The following is an 18,113-nucleotide window of genomic DNA, read 5'->3' on the forward strand; positions in this document are numbered from 1 at the left end:
GGCATATTCTCCTGAGACAGAAGGGTCCATTGGAGTATGGTATATGGAAAAAAAACGTGGACTGTCAAGTTAGATAGGCCAAGGTTCAAGTCCTAACTCCTAAAACATTCTTACAGCTCTGAATAATTACAACTGGCTTAGGCCAGAACATGACATACAGTTTTATCTCAAGGCTAATTCTTTATTTATTTTAAGTAAAATACATGACTTTTGAAAAATATTAGTATCCATGAACAATTAACAACAGTGTTTTAATATTTCTCTGACTATCTGAATTTCCTTAGTTAGCATTTTATGCAGAAACCCAGATTCAGCCAGTTACACTTCCTAAAATCAGGTTATAGGGTCTCGAGTTAATAGAAATTTTACAAGTGAAGCATAGAAAGATATATGAATTTTGAATTTGCTATTTTTTCTTCCTTGCTGAAGACTAGATCTTCTTCTATTCAGACTAGATCTCTAGCTGTGGCCCACAATCTAGAAACATGTCAAATGACTAACTATGTGACTTTTAAGATCTGCACATCACGGTCACCTGCAGAACTGCTACAGCCAACACTTACTGAGGGGGGTAGGGTTTTGGCTATCATTTTAGAAAAATTTAGAGTTAATTCTAATGCACAACGAGGACTGAGAATTGCTGCATGAAGCCATTGAAAATTGGTCCTTTTATTCTGGTCATTTTTGTAAATGAATTCAGGTGCTCATCAAATTATAATCCTGGATTATTTTCTTGTTGCTACATTCTAAGTCAGAATGGACAATTATAATACCACATGGTCCCGTTTTCCTGTTCTGAATACACATGGCATAGAACTTATGCAATCTTCTTTAAATTCAATAACATTAAAAACAATAGCTATACTTTATTGAACAACTACGATGTGTAGGCATCATAATCATCCTTTTCATTGTCATCATCACCGCATCATCATCAATGCTAACATTTACTAAGCACTTGCTAAGATGTTCATATATATAATTTCTTCTAGTTCTCACAAAACTCTGTGCTGTAAACATATAACATCCTTTTATACAGATGAGAAAACTAAGTTATAGTAGCATCTAGGCTTCTCATGCAAGGCTACCCAGGTAATAAATGTAGAATTCTGGCTCCATATTTTTATACATCATCTCTAACTTTTACAACAACCCTACAAGATACGTGTTGAACGTGTACCCTCATTTTACAAATGAATATAAATATCTAAGGCTTTAAGTGGTTAAGTAACCAATATCAGATGCTGGAAAGCAACCTAAAATCAAGCCCAAGTAATATTCATTTATTGTGTAAAAAAGAGTATCTTTTATTTAATTTTTATCCTGTGAGGGCCTGAAGAGCTGCACTGAAATAGAATTCTCCCCAAACCAATGTTTGAAAAAAAAAAGCTAGTAAACACTGTGAGTTGGTTTTTTTTTTAATTTTTTAATTTTATTTTATTTATTTTTTTATACAGCAGGTTCTTTTTAGTTATACATCTTATACACATCAGTGTATACATGTCAATCCCAATCTCCTAATTCATCACCCCTCCCCACCCCCTGCCACTTACCCCATTGGTGTCCATACGTTTGTTCTCTACAACTGTGTCTCAATTTCTGCCCTGCAAACTGGTTCATCTGTACCATTTTTCTAGGTTCCACATATATACGTTAATATACGATATTTGTTTTTCTCTTTCTGACTTACTTCACTCTGTATGACAGTCTCTAGATCCATCCATGTCTCTACAAATGACCCACTTTCATTCCTTTTTATGGCTGAGTAATATTCCATTGTATATATGTACCACATCTTCTTTACCTATCTGTCTGTCGATGGGCATTTAGGTTGCTTCCATGACCTGGTTATTGTAAATAGTGCATCAGTGAACATTGGGGTGCATGTGTCTTTTTGAATTATGGTTTTCTCTGGCTATATGCCCAGGAGTGGGATTGCTGAGTCTTATGGTAGTTCGATTTTTAGTTTTTTTAAGGAACCTCCATACTGTTCTCCATAGTGGCTGTACCAGTTTACATTCCCACCAACAGTGCAAGAGGGTTCCCTTTCCTCCACACCCTCTCCAGCATTTGTTGTTTGTAGATTTTCTGATGATGCCCATTCTAACTGGTGTGAGGTGATACCTCATTGTAGTTTTGATTTGCATTTCTCTAATAATTAGTGATGTTGAGCAGCTTTTCATGTGCTTCTTGGCCATCTGTATGTCTTCTTTGGAGAAATGTCTATTTAGGTCTTCTGCCCATTTTTGGATTGGGTTGTTTTTTTGTTTTTTTTTAATATTGAGCTGCATGAGCTGTTTTATATTTTGGAGATTAATCCTTTGTCCGTTGATTCATTTGCAAATATTTTGTCCCATTCTGAGGGTTGTCTTTTCATCTTGTTTATGCTTTCCTTTGCTGTGCAAAAGCTTTGAAGTTTCATTAGGTCCCATTTATTTTTGTTTTTATTTCCATTACTCTAGGAGGTGGATAAAAAAAGATCTTGCTGTGATTTATGTCAAAGAGTGTTCTTCCTATGTTTTACTCTAAGAGTTTTATAGTATCTGGCCTTACATTTAGGTCTCTAATCCATTTTGAGTTTATTTTTGTGGATGGTGTTAGGGAGTGGTCTAATTTCATTCTTTTACATGTAGCTGTCCAGTTTTCCCAGGACCACTTATTGAAGAGACTATCTTTTCTCCATTGTATACCCTTGCCTCCTTTGTCATAGATTAGTTGACCATAGGTGCGTGGGTTTATCTCTGGGCTTTCTATCTTGTTCCATTGATCTATATTTCTATTTTTGTGCCAGTACCATATTGTCTTGATGACTGTCGCTTTGTAGTATAGTCTGAAGTCAGGGAGTCTGATTCCTCCAGCTCCACTTCTTTCCCTCAAGACTGCTTTGGCTATACAGGGTCTTTTGTGTCTCCATACAAATTTTAACATTTTTTGTTCTAGTTCTGTAAAAAATGGCATTGGTAATTTGATAGGGATTGCATTGAATCTGCAGATTGCTTTGGGTAGTAGAGTCATTTTGACCATATTGATTCTTCCAATCCAAGAATATGGTATATCTCTCCATCTGTTGGTATCATCTTTAATTTCTTAAATCAGTGTCTTATAGTTTTCTGCATACAGGTCTTTTGTCTCCTTAGGTAGGTTTATTCCTAGGTATTTTATTCTTTTTGTTGCTATGGTAAATGGGAGTGTTTCCTTAATTTCTCTTTCAGATTTTTCATCATTAGTATATAGGAATGCAAGAGATTTCTGTGCATTAATTTTATTTCCTGCAACTTTACCAAATTCATTGATTAGCTCTAGTAGTTTTCTGGTGGCATCTTTAGGATTCTCTATGTATAGTATCATGTCATCTTCAAACAGTGACAGCTTTACTTCTTCTTTTCCAATTGGTATTCATTTTATTTCTTTTTCTTCTCTGGTTGCTGTGGCTAGGACTTCCAAAACTATGTTGAATAACAGTTGTGAGAATGGACATCCCTGTCTTTTTTCCTGATCTTAGAGGAAATTCTTTCAGTTTTTCACCATTGAGAATGATGTTTCCTGTGGGTTTAACATATATGGCCTTTATTATGTTGAAGTAGGTTCCCTCTATGCCCACTTTCTGGAGAGTTTTTGTCATAATTGGGTGTCGAAATCTGTTAAAAGCATTTTCTGCATCTATTGAGATGATCATATGGTTTTTATTCTCCAATTTGTTAATATGGTGTATCACATTGATTGATTTGTGTATGTTGAAGAATCCTTGCATCCCTGGGATAAATCCCACTTGATCATGCTGTAAGATCTTTTAATGTGTTGTTGGATTCTGTTTGCTAGTATTTTGTTGAGGATTTTTGCGCCTATATTCATCAGTGATATTGGTCTGTAATTTTCTTTTTCTGTAATATCTTTGTCTGGTATTGGAGTCAGGTTTATGGTAGCCTCATATAATGAGTTTGGGAGTGTTCCTTCCTCTACAGTTTTTTGGAAGAGTTTGAGAAGGATGGGTGTTAGCTCTTCTCTAAATGTTTGATAGAATTCACCGGTGAAGCCATCTGGTCCTGGACTTTTTTTTGTTGGAAGATTTTTAATTACAGTTTTAATTTCATTACTTGTGATTGGCCTGTTCATAATTTCTGTTTCTTCCTGGTTCAGTCTTGGAAGGTTATCCCTTTCTAAGAACTTGTCCATTTCTTCCAGGTTGTCCATTTTATTGGCATAGAGTTGCTTCTAGTATTCTCTTAGGATGCTTTGTATTTCTACTACAAGCAACTCTATGTTACAACCTGTCTGTTGTAACTTCTCCTTTTTCATTTCTAATTTTATTGATTAGAGTCCCCTCCCTCTTTTTCTTGATGAGTCTGGCTAAAGGTTTATCAATTTTGTTTACCTTCTCAAAGAACCAGCTTTTAGTTTTGTGATCTTTGCTATTGTTTTCTTTGTTCCTATTTCATTTATTTCTGCCCTGATCTTCATGATTTCTTTTCTTCTGCTAACTTTGGGTTTTGTTTGTTCTTCTTTCTCTAGTTCCTTTAGGTGTAGGGTTAGATTGTTTGAGATTTTTTTTGTTTCTTGAGGTAGGCTTGTATAACTATAAACTTCCCTCTTAGAAGTGCTTTTGCTGCATCCCATAGGTTTTGGACCATCGTGTTTTCATTGTCATTTGTCTCTAGGTATTTTTTGATTTCCTCTTTGATTTCTTCAGTGATCTCTTTGTTATTTAGTAACGTATTGTTTAGCCTCCATGTGTTTCTGTTTTTTTCATTTTTTTCCCTGTAATTCATTTCTAATCTCATAGCGTTATGGTCAGAAAAGATGCTTGATACGCGTTCAGTTTTCTTAAATTTACTGAGGATTGATTTGTGACCCAATATGTGATCTATCCTGGAGAATGTTCTGTACGCACTTGAGAAGAAAGTGTAATCTGCTGTTTTGGATGGAATGTCCTATAATTATCAATTAAAGCTATCTGGTCTATTGTGTCATTTAAAGCTTGTGTTTCCTTATTAATTTTCTGTTTGGATGATCTGTCCATTGGTGTAAGTGAGGTGTTAAAGACCTGCACTGTTATTGTGTTACTGTCGATTTCCTCTTTTATAGCTGTTCGCAGTTACCTTATGTATTGAGGTGCTCCTATGTTGGACGCGTATATATTTATAATTGTTATATCTTCTTCTTGTATTGATCCCTTGATCATTATTTAGTGTCCTTCCTTGTCTCTTGTAGTATTGTTTATTTTACAGTCTATTTTATCTGATATGAGTATTGCTACTCCAGCTTTCTTTTGATTTCCATTTGCATGGAATATCTTTTTCCATCTCCTCACTTTTAGTCTGTATGTGTTCCTATGTCTGAAGTGGTTCTCTTTTAGACAGCATATAGATGGGTCTTGTTTTTGTATCCATTAAGCGAGCCTGTGTCTTTTGGTTGGAGCATTTAATCCATTCCCGTTTAAGGTAATTATCGATATGTATATTCCTATTTCCATTTTCTTAATTGTTTTGGGTTTGTTTTTGTAGGTCCTTTTCTTCTCTTGTGTTTCCCACTTAGAAAAGTTCCTGGGCTTCCTTGGTGGCGCAGTGGTTAAGAATCCGCCTGCCAATGCAGGGAACACGGGTTCGATCCCTGGTCCGGGAAGATCCCACATGCCGCAGAGCAACTAAGCCCATGAGCCACAACTACTGAGCCTGTGCTCTAGAGCCCGTGTGCCACAACTACTGAAGCCTGCGTGCCTAGAGCCTGTGCTCCGCAACAAGAGAAGCCACCGCAATGAGAAGCCCGTGCACCGCAATGGAGAATAGCCCCCGCTCACCGCAATTAGAGAGAGCCCGCACCCACCAACGAAGACCCAACACAGCCAAAAATGGATAAACAAAATAAATAAATTAAAAAAAAAAAAAAGAAAAAAGAAAAGTTCCTTTAGCATTTGTTGTAGAGTTGGTTTGGTGGTGCTGAATTCTCTTAGCTTTTGCTTGTCTGTAAAGCTTTTGATTTCTCCATTGAATCTGAATGAGATCCTTGCTGTGTAGAGTAATCTTGGTTGTAGGTTCTTCCCTTTCATCACTTTAAATATGTCCTGCCACTCCCTTCTGGCTTGTAGAGTTTCTGCTGAGAAATCAGCTGTTAACCTTATGGGCGTTCCCTTGTATGTTATTTGTTATTTTTACCTTGCTGCTTTCAATAATTTTTCTTTGTCTTTAATTTTTGCCAATTTGATTACTATGGGTCTTGGTGTGCTTCTCCTTGGGTTTATCCTGTATGGGACTCTCTGCGCTTCCTGGACTTGGGTGGCTTTTTCCTCTCCCATGTTAGGGAATTTTTCAACTATGATCTCTTCAAATATTTTCTCAGGTCCTTTCTCTGTCTCTTCTCCTTCTGGGATCCCAATAGCTCAAATGTTGTTGTGTTTAATGTTGTCCCAGAGGTCTCTTAGGCTGTCTTCATTTCTTTTCATTCTTTTTTCTTTATTCTGTTCCACAGCAGTGAATTCCACCATTCTGTCTTCCAGGTCACTTATCTGTTCTTCTGCCTCAGTTATTCTGTTATTGATTCCTTCTAGTGTATTTTTCATTTCAGTTATTTTATTGTTCATTTATGTTTGTTTGTTCTTTCATTCTTCTAGTTCTTTTTAAAACATTTCTTGCATCTTTGTGATCTTTGTCTCCATTGTTTTTCCGAGTTCCTGGGTCATCTTCACTATCATTATTCTGAATTCTTTTTCTGGAATGTTGCCTAACTCCACTTCATTTAGTTGTTTTCTGGGGTTTTATCTTGTTCCTTCATCTGTTACATAGCCCTCTATCTTTTCATCTTGTCTATCTTTCTGTGAATTTGGGTTTTGTTCCACAGGCTGCAGGATTGTAGTTCTTGCTTCTCCTGTCTGCCCTCTGGTGGATGAGGCTATCTAAGAGGCTTGTGCAAGTTTCCTGATGGGAGGGACTGGTGGTGGGTAGAGCTGGCTGTTGCTCTGGTGGGAGCAAGATCTTTTTTGATCCACCTCCTTTTCCTCTTGGCATCACCTGGTTCATCAGGAAACTCAGCTCCTGTCCATATGGATGCAGCCCTGAGTCATCCTGAAGCTGAAACCCTGGTTAACACTGTGAGTTTAAAAGATTATATATACCAAAGTAATTGATACACCTGGATATGGGCTTTGAGAATTATTGAGAAGAGGGGCATGGGAATCAGCCTATATCCCTTGCTTTAAATCTCTCAGCCAACTTTATTTTAAATGTGTAACTATGTTAAACCATATAATTCCCTGGATTATTTACATTATAGTCCGGGTGACTATTGAAGGATAGTGTAATTACAAAGTACAATTTCCAAGCTGAATGAAATTGCTTGTTGTGTAATAGGTCTGTCAGGACCTGACCTCTGAAAATACGCCAAATAAATACTTTAAGACATAGTTAGAGGTAAATGATATGCAACCCTCCAAGGTAATATATGAAGTGAGAGGTGGTCTTTGATTTATATAGAACATTTTCTTCTGTTTGTCAAACTCTGAAAGAAGATTAGAGTCAAGTACATTTTCCTTTTTGACTTTGTTTTCTATTTCTCAGCCTAGTGTTAGAAATTGGCTACTTTTCAGTAAACTGCATGAGCTACATGAGGAGAAACTCTTTGGGCAGCAGGATGAAACATAGCTATCTGATAATATCCAGTGTCTGTGAGATTTTATTATCTATCTGAGCAGAGAGCAGTATCTCCCAGTTCTGCTTCACTGAGCTGTAATATACCATCCTCCTCTTCTCTGCTCCATTCAAACATCTATCTACCATTTCTTTTATTTTTTAAATCGAAGTATAGTTGATTTACAATATTGTGTTAATTTCAGGTGTACAGCAAAGTGATTCAAATATATATATTTTTTCAGATTATTGTCCATTTTAGGTTATTATAAGATATTGAATATAGTTCCCTATGCTATGCAGTAAATCCTTGTTGCTTATTGCTTATCTATTTTATGTATAGTAGTTTATATCTGTTAATCCCATACTCCTAATTTATCTCCCACTTCCCTTTCCCCTTTGGTAACCATAAGTTTGTTTTCTATGCCTATGCGTCTGTTTCTGTTTTATATATAGATTAATTTGTATTATTTTTTAGATTTCACATGTAAGTGATATCATATAATATTTGTGTTTCTTTTTCTGACTTATGAATACTTTACTAACTGTAATATTCTCAAGGCCCATTTATGTTGTTGCAATATTTCATTCTTTTTTATGGCTGTGTAATAATATTCCATTTTGTGTATATACCATATCTTTTTAAGCCAGTTGTCTGTTGATGGGCACTTGGGTTGTTTTTGTGTCTTGGCTATTGTAAACAGTGCTGCTATGAACATTGGCATGCATGTATCTTTTTGAATTAGAGTTTTCATCTTTTCTGGATTTATACCTAGGAGTGGGATTGCTGGATCATATGGTAGCTCTATTTTAAATTTTTTAACGAACCTCCATACTATTTTCCATAGAGGCTCTACCAACTTACATTCCTAGCAACAGTGCACCTACCATTTCTTAGTTCAGCTTCACGAGTAGATTCAGTGAATGGTGGGCAGGTGGCTGAGGTGTGTATGACAGTTTCAGGTATTACACATAAAAGCACAGGATATGCAATTACAAGAAAAAGCTAGCAATGGCAAAGATGTTCCCATGTCCTTGCTGATTTATTTTTCCTCCCTGTATGAAATAAATTACTGTTTATAATCAGTGCTTATTATCTGGCCCTTCTTCATGTGATCATCACTTCTATAATGTAAGTACATAATTTTGTGCTGAAGTGAGTTCTTTTCTAGTTTTTCTAGATTTCTAGTTCTTTTCTAATTTTATTTTCATTTTGACATCAATTATATTTCTCTTTGCTCCCTCATTATCTCATTCCAATCACCTCTATAGGAAGGATGGAGAAAGGTTCACAGCCTAAATTGTCAATTAAAAGAGGAATTAATTTTGCTCTATTTTGTGGAATACATTCTTGGCTCTAACAGAGGCTAGGAAACAGGGTGAGTACGCTGCTTTTTGCAGGTTGCTTTAGGAACCATAGTCTTAGATGGAATACATATTAAGAGATAGGAAAAAGAATCCTTGGCCTGTAAACCCCCAATCCAATTCTTAACTATAAAAGAGATTCTCAAATTATTTTTTTAAAGTTGTGGTAAAATACACCTAAATAAAATTTACTATTTTTTAAAATCATTTTTAAGTGTACATTTATACATTTACATTGTTGGGCAGCCTATTTCCAGAACTCTTTTCATCTTGCAAAACTGAAACACTATACTCATTAAACAACAATTCCCCATTCTCCACTCCCCACAATGCCTTCTACTTTCTGTCTCTATGAATTTGACTAGATAGCTTAGATAAGTGGAATCTTATGGTATTTGTCTTATGACTGGCTTATTTCACTTAGTATAATGTCTTCAAGGTTTATCCATGTTGTAGCATGTGTCAGAATTTCTTTCCTTTATAAGACTGAATAATATTCTATTGTATACACCACATTTTGTTTATCTATTCATCTGTCAATGGACACATAGGTTGCTTTCACCTTTTGGCTACTGTCGATGGATGTATAAATATCTCTTTGATATCCTGCTTTCAGTTCTTTTGGATATATGCCCAGAAGTAGGATTGTTGGATTTTATGGTAGGTCTATGTTTAACTTTTTGAAAAATTGCCATACTATTTTTCATAGAAGCTGAACCATTTTACACTTCCACCAAGGGTTTCAATTTTTCCACATCATCACCATCTCTCTCTTCCTTCCTTCCTCCCTCCCTCCCTCCTTCTTCCTCTCTCTGTCTCTCTCTTTTTCCTTCCCTCACCCCTTCATAGTAGCCACACTGGTGGGTGTGAGGTGGTATCACATTGTGGTTTTGATTGGCATTTCCCTAATAGTGATGTTAAGCATCTTTATGTTTGATTTGTTAGCCATTTGTGTATCTTCTTTGGAGAAATATCTATTCAAGTTCTTTGTTTTTTAATTGGGTTGTTGTTGTTGAGTTGTAGGGATTCTTTATATATTCTGGATATGAACCCCTTAGCAGGTATATGATTCACAAATATTTTTCTCTCATTCTTTTATTTTTCACTCTGTTGCTTCTTTCCTTTGATGGACAGAAGTTTTAAATTTTGATATAATTTATCTATTTTTATTTTTGTTGCCAGTACTTTTGGTGTCATATCCAAGATATCATTACCAAATCCAATGTCATAAAGCTTTTCCCCTATGTTTTCTTCTAAGTGTTTTATAGTTTTAGCACTTACATCTAGGTCTTTGTTCCATTTACAGTTAATTTTCGTATATGGTATAAGGTACGAGTTAAACTTTTTCTTTTCATGTGTATACTTAATTTTACCAGCACTATTTGTTGAAGAGACTGTTCTTTCTTGCATTGAATGGTCTTGTCACCCTTGTTGAAGATCACTTGACCATATATGATAGGGTTTAGTTTGGGGATCTCTATTCTATTCCATTGGTTTCTATATCTGTCTTTGTGATGGTATCACACTGTTTTAATTATTGTAGTTTTAAAATAACTTTTGGAATCAGAAAGTGTGAAATCTCTAATTTTTTTCCTCTTCTTTAAAATTCTTTTGGTTATCTGGGATAACCTTGGGATTCCATTTGAATTTTAGGATGAAGTTTTCTATTTCTGCCAAAACCATTGTTGGTATTTTGATAGGGATTGCATTAAATTTGTAGATTGCTTTGGGTATTATTGACATCATAAATATGTTAAGTCTTCCAGTCCATGAACACATGATGTCTTTCCATTTATTTGCGCCAAATTCTTAACAGAGACTATAAACAAGCAAGCAAAAATAATTGGGGCTACCGTATATAGGGAAGAAATTCAGTGGTTTTGATTTTTCTGCCTTAGTGAAAAGCAGTATTTGTAGTAGTAAAATTATACGTCTCTTAACTTTATTCAGTGGTTAAAACAAAAACATTGCATACTAAATTTATTTAAAATATATTTCCCATTATAGAACAGTTTCTGAAATGCATAAACATCTACTCCTGGCAAATAAATGTTATCTGTTTCTTTGTCACTTTCCATGATTCCACAACTATCTGTAAATGAACATTCTGAGACTTACCTGGATACAGTTATAAATGGTGTTCACTAGAAGTCTGCAAACTCTTTGAGAACAAGAAAAATATCCCTTTCATCTTAGCACTTTTCCCCTAACTCACTAAATATTTCTTGGTTACTGGAACCAAGGGGACAAATGAAATTAAGTGCCAACTACCTAATCATATCAGCAATTTACCTATTGGCAAACATTATTATCTTACTGGATCTTTCAAATCTACATGTAGTTAGAACAGAAGGACTTAACCTTGTCTCAGCTTCTGTTTCAGGGAATTTTAAGTGACCACTCCAGCATTTCTCCTTATTTTGGGGAGCACTAACAGCTTATTATCATTCACCATTCCTGGCCTACAGTCTGAAGGCAAAGTAGTATTTGCATCAATAGTGTTTTTTTCTCATCTCTACTCAAGAATAATTGTTGCATGTTGCCCTTTGCCCTTGAAGGAGTTTTGTTTTTGTTTTTAAGTGCCAAAATAGTTGGTTTACTTTTAAATAATTTAAGCACAATTATAAGAAAGAAAATGGCTTAAATAATTTCTTATGTAATATATTTATGGAGATACATAAAATATTTTGAGTTATTATGGATACAAATGATAACAATACATTAAAAGACCAGGCAAACAGGAGGTTTGACATGAAGAAAAATGAATCTCTCTAACAAAAAGTCTTCTACTTCAACATAAATTAATAATGGGAAAAACAATGAAACAAACTCAACTTCTTCCATATCAGTTATAACCTAGAAATTCTTTAGAGACTAAATTTTTTTGGCTACAATTCTATTTCTCTCTTCTTGTTGCATCATGCAATGTAGTCAGGGCAGCACACACAGGATTTCTGAACCTCTTGTGGAGAGACTCTCTTCTTATACAGACTTGAAGAAGCAAAACTTCTTAAGATTTTTAAGATAAAGGCATTTTGCCAAATTTACCAGATAATCAATATAATAAATAAATGGTACTAGTGAAGTGCTACTTTCCTTTCCATAGCCTAGAGATGCCCTATGTATGAAACTCGATTTTCAGATACCTGCTGTTTGACTAGAAGAGGTTTTTCCATCTTCAAAGTGTTAAGTAAAATATCTATTGGAAAATATCTTGAAAACAATGTTATAGGAACTTTCCCCTGCCTTTGTACACAAGTATGAGTCCCTAAATCATATTACAATATTAGCAACTTCAACAAGTATACAAAATGGCTCTAGCTAAGCTCTAATGCTAAGTAAATGTGATATACTTTTCATTTTAAATTTCATCCAGTAAATTATTACAAAATATGGACCACAGAATTGTGGAATTTTTATGACTTTTCAAATTTGCTCAGTTTTGTTCTGGGGCCACTCATATTTCTAAGGAATGGCAGAACTTGGAATTCTAGTCCTTCTGTAAACAATTAAGGTGAAAGAATGTGGAGTAAAGAGAGGCCAGAGGAAGGATACAGAAGTGACTAATGAAATGGGCTTGTACTCGAAGGAATGGAATTGAAGAACAGAGACAGACTCACCACCTACAGAAAAATAGCCATTCCACTGCTCAATCTGAAGGTCTATTTTACCATCAAAATGAATACTCTCAGTTCTTCCTTTAGTCTCTACAACTTATGGTATATACATTCACTTGCAGTAGAGGAAATGACTCAAGTTCATGCAGGGTCTGGTACAGAGAGGCAAATTTATTTTATCACAAGTTCTAGCTTCAGTGACTTGGTATTGACAGTCTGACATATTTTGTTGAGAAGAGTGTCGAAGTAATGTCCAGACTTACCATAAATGAGTACTATGACTGATTAACAATATTTGCATGAGTGAGGGAAAGGGGAGAGGTGTTATGCATGAAGGTATTTATTATCCTTGGTTCACTGTACCATGTTAGCAGTTTTAGTAACTGCTAGAAAACACTCAATGAGCAAAGTCCATTGAGAAGATACACTTGCTTTTGTTATTTCCTGCAGTATTTAAATATAGCTCCCCTTAGTATGTTTCAACACTTCCTAAGAATTTAAGGAGGTTGAAATAAAATTTACTTATTTAATTTCCAAACCCTGAGGTAAAAAATTTTTAAATGCATTTACTTATCCCTAAAAATCACTTGGTTTCGTTTTCTTTCATAAAGATAGTAAAAAGCAGGGATTCCCTGTTGGCGCAGTGGTTAAGAATCCGCCTGCCAAGGCAGGGAACATGGATTCGAGCCCTGGTCCAGGAAAATCCCACATGCCGCAGAGCAACTAAGCCCGTGTGCCACAACTACTGAGCCCGTGCGCCTAGAGCCTGTGCTCTGCAACAAGAGAAGCTACTGCAATGAGAAGCCCGTGCACCGCAAGGAAGAGTAGCCCCCGCTCGCTGCAACTAGAGAAAGCCTGCGCGCAGCAACGAAGACCCAATTCAGCCAAAGATGAATAAATAAATAAATAAATATAAAAAGAAATAGTGAAAAGCAGCCTGTAGGGGAAAAGCATTTGGTACAGCCACCCTGTTTTATACATATTCACAAATACATTCACGACAAAGTACTCATGATGAATGATTTTACTTAGTTTCATTTTTTTCCAAAGGAAGAATCTTTATTTCCACATAATTAAATCTAATGACTTTTAATCACAATCATCATAAATATCAAAGAATTGCCTGCACCTTGAAGGTTCTTGAACTTTTTGAAATTGCCTTTTTAAAAAGGATCATGGGGTGGCTGCCGGAAGGTTTTCTTCTCGATTTACAACTCAGGCATAGATTTAAGGATAGTGTAATTACCAGATACAATCCCTAAACAGAACTGCATTTCTTCCTGGGTGCCACAAGCTTGTTGCAGACTGACCTTCAATGGGAACAAATAACAGTGTAGCTCTGTGTCCTTGTTAGATTTCAGCAGGATTTGAAACATTTTTCTTCTTCTAGGCAAAAATAGGATAAAGAAAGCCGGTGTTGCTTATCCTTTGATAACTTTCCTCCACTTGGCCAGAGGATCACAAATCCCAGTTATCATTGCTTTTCCTTAAAAACAAAACATAACTTATTAAAAGAGCAATTCTGAAAGATCCACAATAAATCACTTGTTTTGAAAATTGAACCAGTCCAACAGCCTCTAAATCAACCACCTACTTGTTCTTTTCTGAAGAAAACAAAAATCATTTATTGTCCATGAGGTCACAGTGAGCGACTGACCATGGAAAACCCTAAATCAGGAAATAGGGTCTCCTTTCCCGGGTTAGTTCACATTCCAGAAATAATCAAGGCTAATTCCTGTACTTCACTCTACCAAATAAGATTTCTTCACTGACATTTTTCCCCCTTACCAATCATTACGTATACAGTAGTCCCCCTTATCTGTGGGGGGTACATTTCCCTGGTGGATGCCTGAAACTGTGGCTAGTACTGACACTATCTATACTACGTTTTTCTCTACTTATGATAAAACTTAATTTATAAATTAGGCATAGTGAAAGACTAACAACAATAATAAAATAGAACAATTATGATAATATACTGTAATAAAAGTTGTGTGAATGTGGTTTCTCTCTCTCAAAATATCTTTTCCATCTTAATTAAACACTTATCATGCATTGTGACTATAACTTTTGCAGTTTGAGGTAGGACAGCATAACTAGCATGCATTTCTTTTTCCTTCTTCACAATTACCTTAGATCTTAGCAACCTCAGCATATGGTTTTATTTTTCTTTCCTATAAAATAGGGAGCTTTTACCCTTTTACTTAAAGGAAGCATTTTACCGCTTCTCTTTGGCATATCCAGATTGCCAGAATCACTATTCTTGTGTTTGGAGCCATTATTAAGTAAAATAAATGTAACCTGAACACAAGCGCTGCGATGCCATGACAGTTGATCTGCTAACCTAGATGGCTACTAAGTAACTAAAGGGTGGGATCCAGTGAACAAAGAGATGATTCATATCCAGGGTGGGAAGGAGTAGGAGGGCATGAGCTTTCATTATGCTATTCAGAATGGCAAAACATCTTAAACTTAGGAATTGCTTTTTTGGGGGGGAAGAAAATACAGGTTTTATTCTCCAGTTGTTTCACTTTTCCTAAAATCTTGACATGTTTGAGCCTCTTTCTATTTAAGGATGAAACAGTTCAGCACACAGCAAAAAAAATCTCAAAAAAGGTGTCACTTGGACCACGAAGCATTGAAGAAAAGGCTTAACGCAGTTCCCAAACTTTTTCATTAGGATCTAAAAGCCATTTTTGCGAAAGAATCTCCACTTCACATCGAAGTTACTTGTCTCCGTAATTCAAAACCCACGCCAATGAAACATAATTTGAGTAGTGTATGTTGGTATGCATAATAATTATGACTCAAAGAAAAATATATCTATTATATTCTAGGGGTTTTGTGGTGGCCGCTGTGAAACAAAGAATTTGAAGTAAACAATTACAAAATACAAAAATAAAAAAAGCACGGGCTTCCCTGGTGGCGCAGTGGTTGAGAGTCCACCTGCCGATGTAGGGGACACGGGTTCGTGCCCCAGTCCAGGAACATCCCACATGCCACGGAGCGGCTGGGCCCATGAGCCATGGCTGCTGAGTCTGTGCGTCCGGAGCCTGTGCTCCGCAACGGGAGAGGCCACAACAGTGAGAGGCCCGCATACTGCAGAAACAAAACAAAACAAAACAGGGTGTTATTTTTTCTCCAAATTCCTGGTTTAATGAGAGCTTGTTTATTTTGAGAAAAAAAGTTCCCAAACATCAGGCTGTTCACAAAAAAACCCACCGTATCAACTTTAGAAAACAAATCTTAAAGACTATTACACTAATTATTTTTCTAGAGGATGCATCTGACATGCCAACTCTCATTCACAAAAACACATTGTTACATTTGTGTTGAACAGCCGCACACAGCACTCTTATGCGGGGTATAACATGCATACCTCTAATTCAAAGCTGCTCTCAGGTGCTACTCAATTAATGAGATTGCCTTTGTAGTTAGGAAAGCAACTACTGAACTCATGTATGAATGGAAAGAACTGTACTTCCTGCATAACGAGAGATTATTTTGGAGACAGTTGATAAAAAACATACATCCTTTTTATTGTTAAGTCATAAAGAGGTATCAAAAGTAAAAGCAAAAATTACAGGGTAAGACTCAACATAACTACTAGGAGCATCCAAGGAAGTGAAAACGGGACTAGGCGCAGGGCAATGTGAATTAATGAACATGGGAAGGACAAGGATGGGGAGAACAGTGAGCATGTGCTGAAGATACTAGAGGAGAGGATCTGGTGAAAATTTTGATCTGAGAAAAGCACCTAGGTAAAGAAATAATGGGACAAGATTTCTGAACCCCACTAGGTGCTTAAGAGTCATCCTCAACATTGGCGCTGTCTCTGTCATCCTCTTCATCCTCAGCCTCTTTTTCATCATCCTTGGTCAACTTCAGCTGGTCATCCCCCCCGATCTTCATTATCATCATCGTCCAGTAGGTCCCCCGCCTCAGCAGAGTCATCTGCATCCCCTCAGACTCCATCTTCACCTTAGTCTCATCTTTCTTCAGGGATCTGCTGCTCTCCTCCTCTACTGACTTATCATTCTTCATCTCTACTCCTTGTTTGCTCTGTTCCTTTTCGATTTTTTCCAGGCTTTCCAGTAGAGAATCCACTTTTTGTTTTATCTGGATCAACTCCTTCTTAATGGTCTGAAGGTCATCTCCTTTCAACTTTCCAGACTTAGAAGAAGATCCCCGCTGTCCACTCTTAGAATTGAAGCCACTTTTGCCCCTTTGTGAGGTGTTTCCTGATACACACTGGCGTTTTGAGGGCACTACAGCCCGAGCAGTAGGAAGAGGAGGAACACGTGCTGGGTAACTGTACATTCTGTCATAATAATCCTGTTGAAAGTCATAGTCCAAGTCAAAAGGGGAGCTGAGTAGTGGGGACGGAGAAGGGTGTTCTGGTACTGACCCATACGTCTCTGCTGCAGATCGTTTCATACCTGCTTTTTCTTGGTTCACTTTTGGCTCTGTGGCCAGATTAGTATCTAAAACCTGGCAGCAGTCATTCTGCTATCCTCTTCTGCCACAGCAGCCCAGGCATTTCTCTCATTAAGATATTGAATGAAGGCAAAGCCTTTATGAACAGAGCAACCCACAATTTTGCCATATTTCAAGAAGATTGCCTCCACATCAGATTTCTTGACCACAAGAGTATTCAGATTCCCAATGAATACACGAGAGTTCATGGAGTGAGGATCCATCTTGTTGGTAACATTGCTGGCCATTGTCTTTGATGGTAAGGTGCCTCACAAAGCTGAAAAATGTAGCTGAAGATCAAAAAACATCTCACGGGAATGGGAGGGAGAAGAGATTCGGTTCTGAATCTCCTACTCCCGGGTTCTACATGGAGAAGCCAACTGCTGCTCGAGGTTGGCAACATGCCACAACTGTTCAGTCTTCACCTTTTCACAAAATGGCCCCCAAGTCTCCTCTCAGGAATTGTTTATTTCTGGAATTTTCCATTTAATATTTTCAGGCCACTGTTGACCTCAAGTAACTGAAACTATGGAAATCAAAACATCAGATAAGGGAGAACTACTGTAATAAGTGTTAGGTTGCTATACGCTTTCCTTTTCTGTGAAAGTGGAGCATTTTGTTATATTCAACATTCTAATTAGTCTTTAGCTGGTGTGGTGGGCAGAAAAATTCTACAAAAATCTGTCGACCAGTGGAATTTTCAGGCCAACGCTTTTTTTTTATTTTAATTGTAATGAGGATTTATTTATTTATTTAATTGAAGTGTAGTTGATTTACAATGTTATGGTAATTACTGCTGTACAGCAAAGTGATTCAGTTATACATATATATATATATATATATATATATATATATATATATATATATATATATATATACACATTCTTTTTAAAATATTCTTTTCCATTATGACTTATCCCAGGACATTGAATATAGTTCCCTGTGGTAGAGAGTAGGACCTTGTGTTTATCCATTCTCTATATAAAAGCTTACATCTGCTCACCCCAAACTCCCACTCCATCCCTCCCCCAAACCCCTC

General features: G+C 36.5%; 1 pseudogene across 1 annotated transcript; it reads right to left on the reverse strand.

Moving 5' to 3' along the window:
* Window positions 1-16,402: 16,402 nt before the first annotated feature.
* On the reverse strand, window positions 16,403-17,337 carry LOC307063220 (heterogeneous nuclear ribonucleoprotein C-like; annotated as a pseudogene). The gene has a single exon. The product of its transcript is annotated as a heterogeneous nuclear ribonucleoprotein C-like (transcript).
* Window positions 17,338-18,113: the final 776 nt, after the last annotated feature.

This window comes from Hyperoodon ampullatus, assembly GCF_949752795.1.
Source record: "Hyperoodon ampullatus genome assembly, chromosome: 1".
Taxonomy (NCBI): domain Eukaryota; kingdom Metazoa; phylum Chordata; class Mammalia; order Artiodactyla; family Ziphiidae; genus Hyperoodon; species Hyperoodon ampullatus.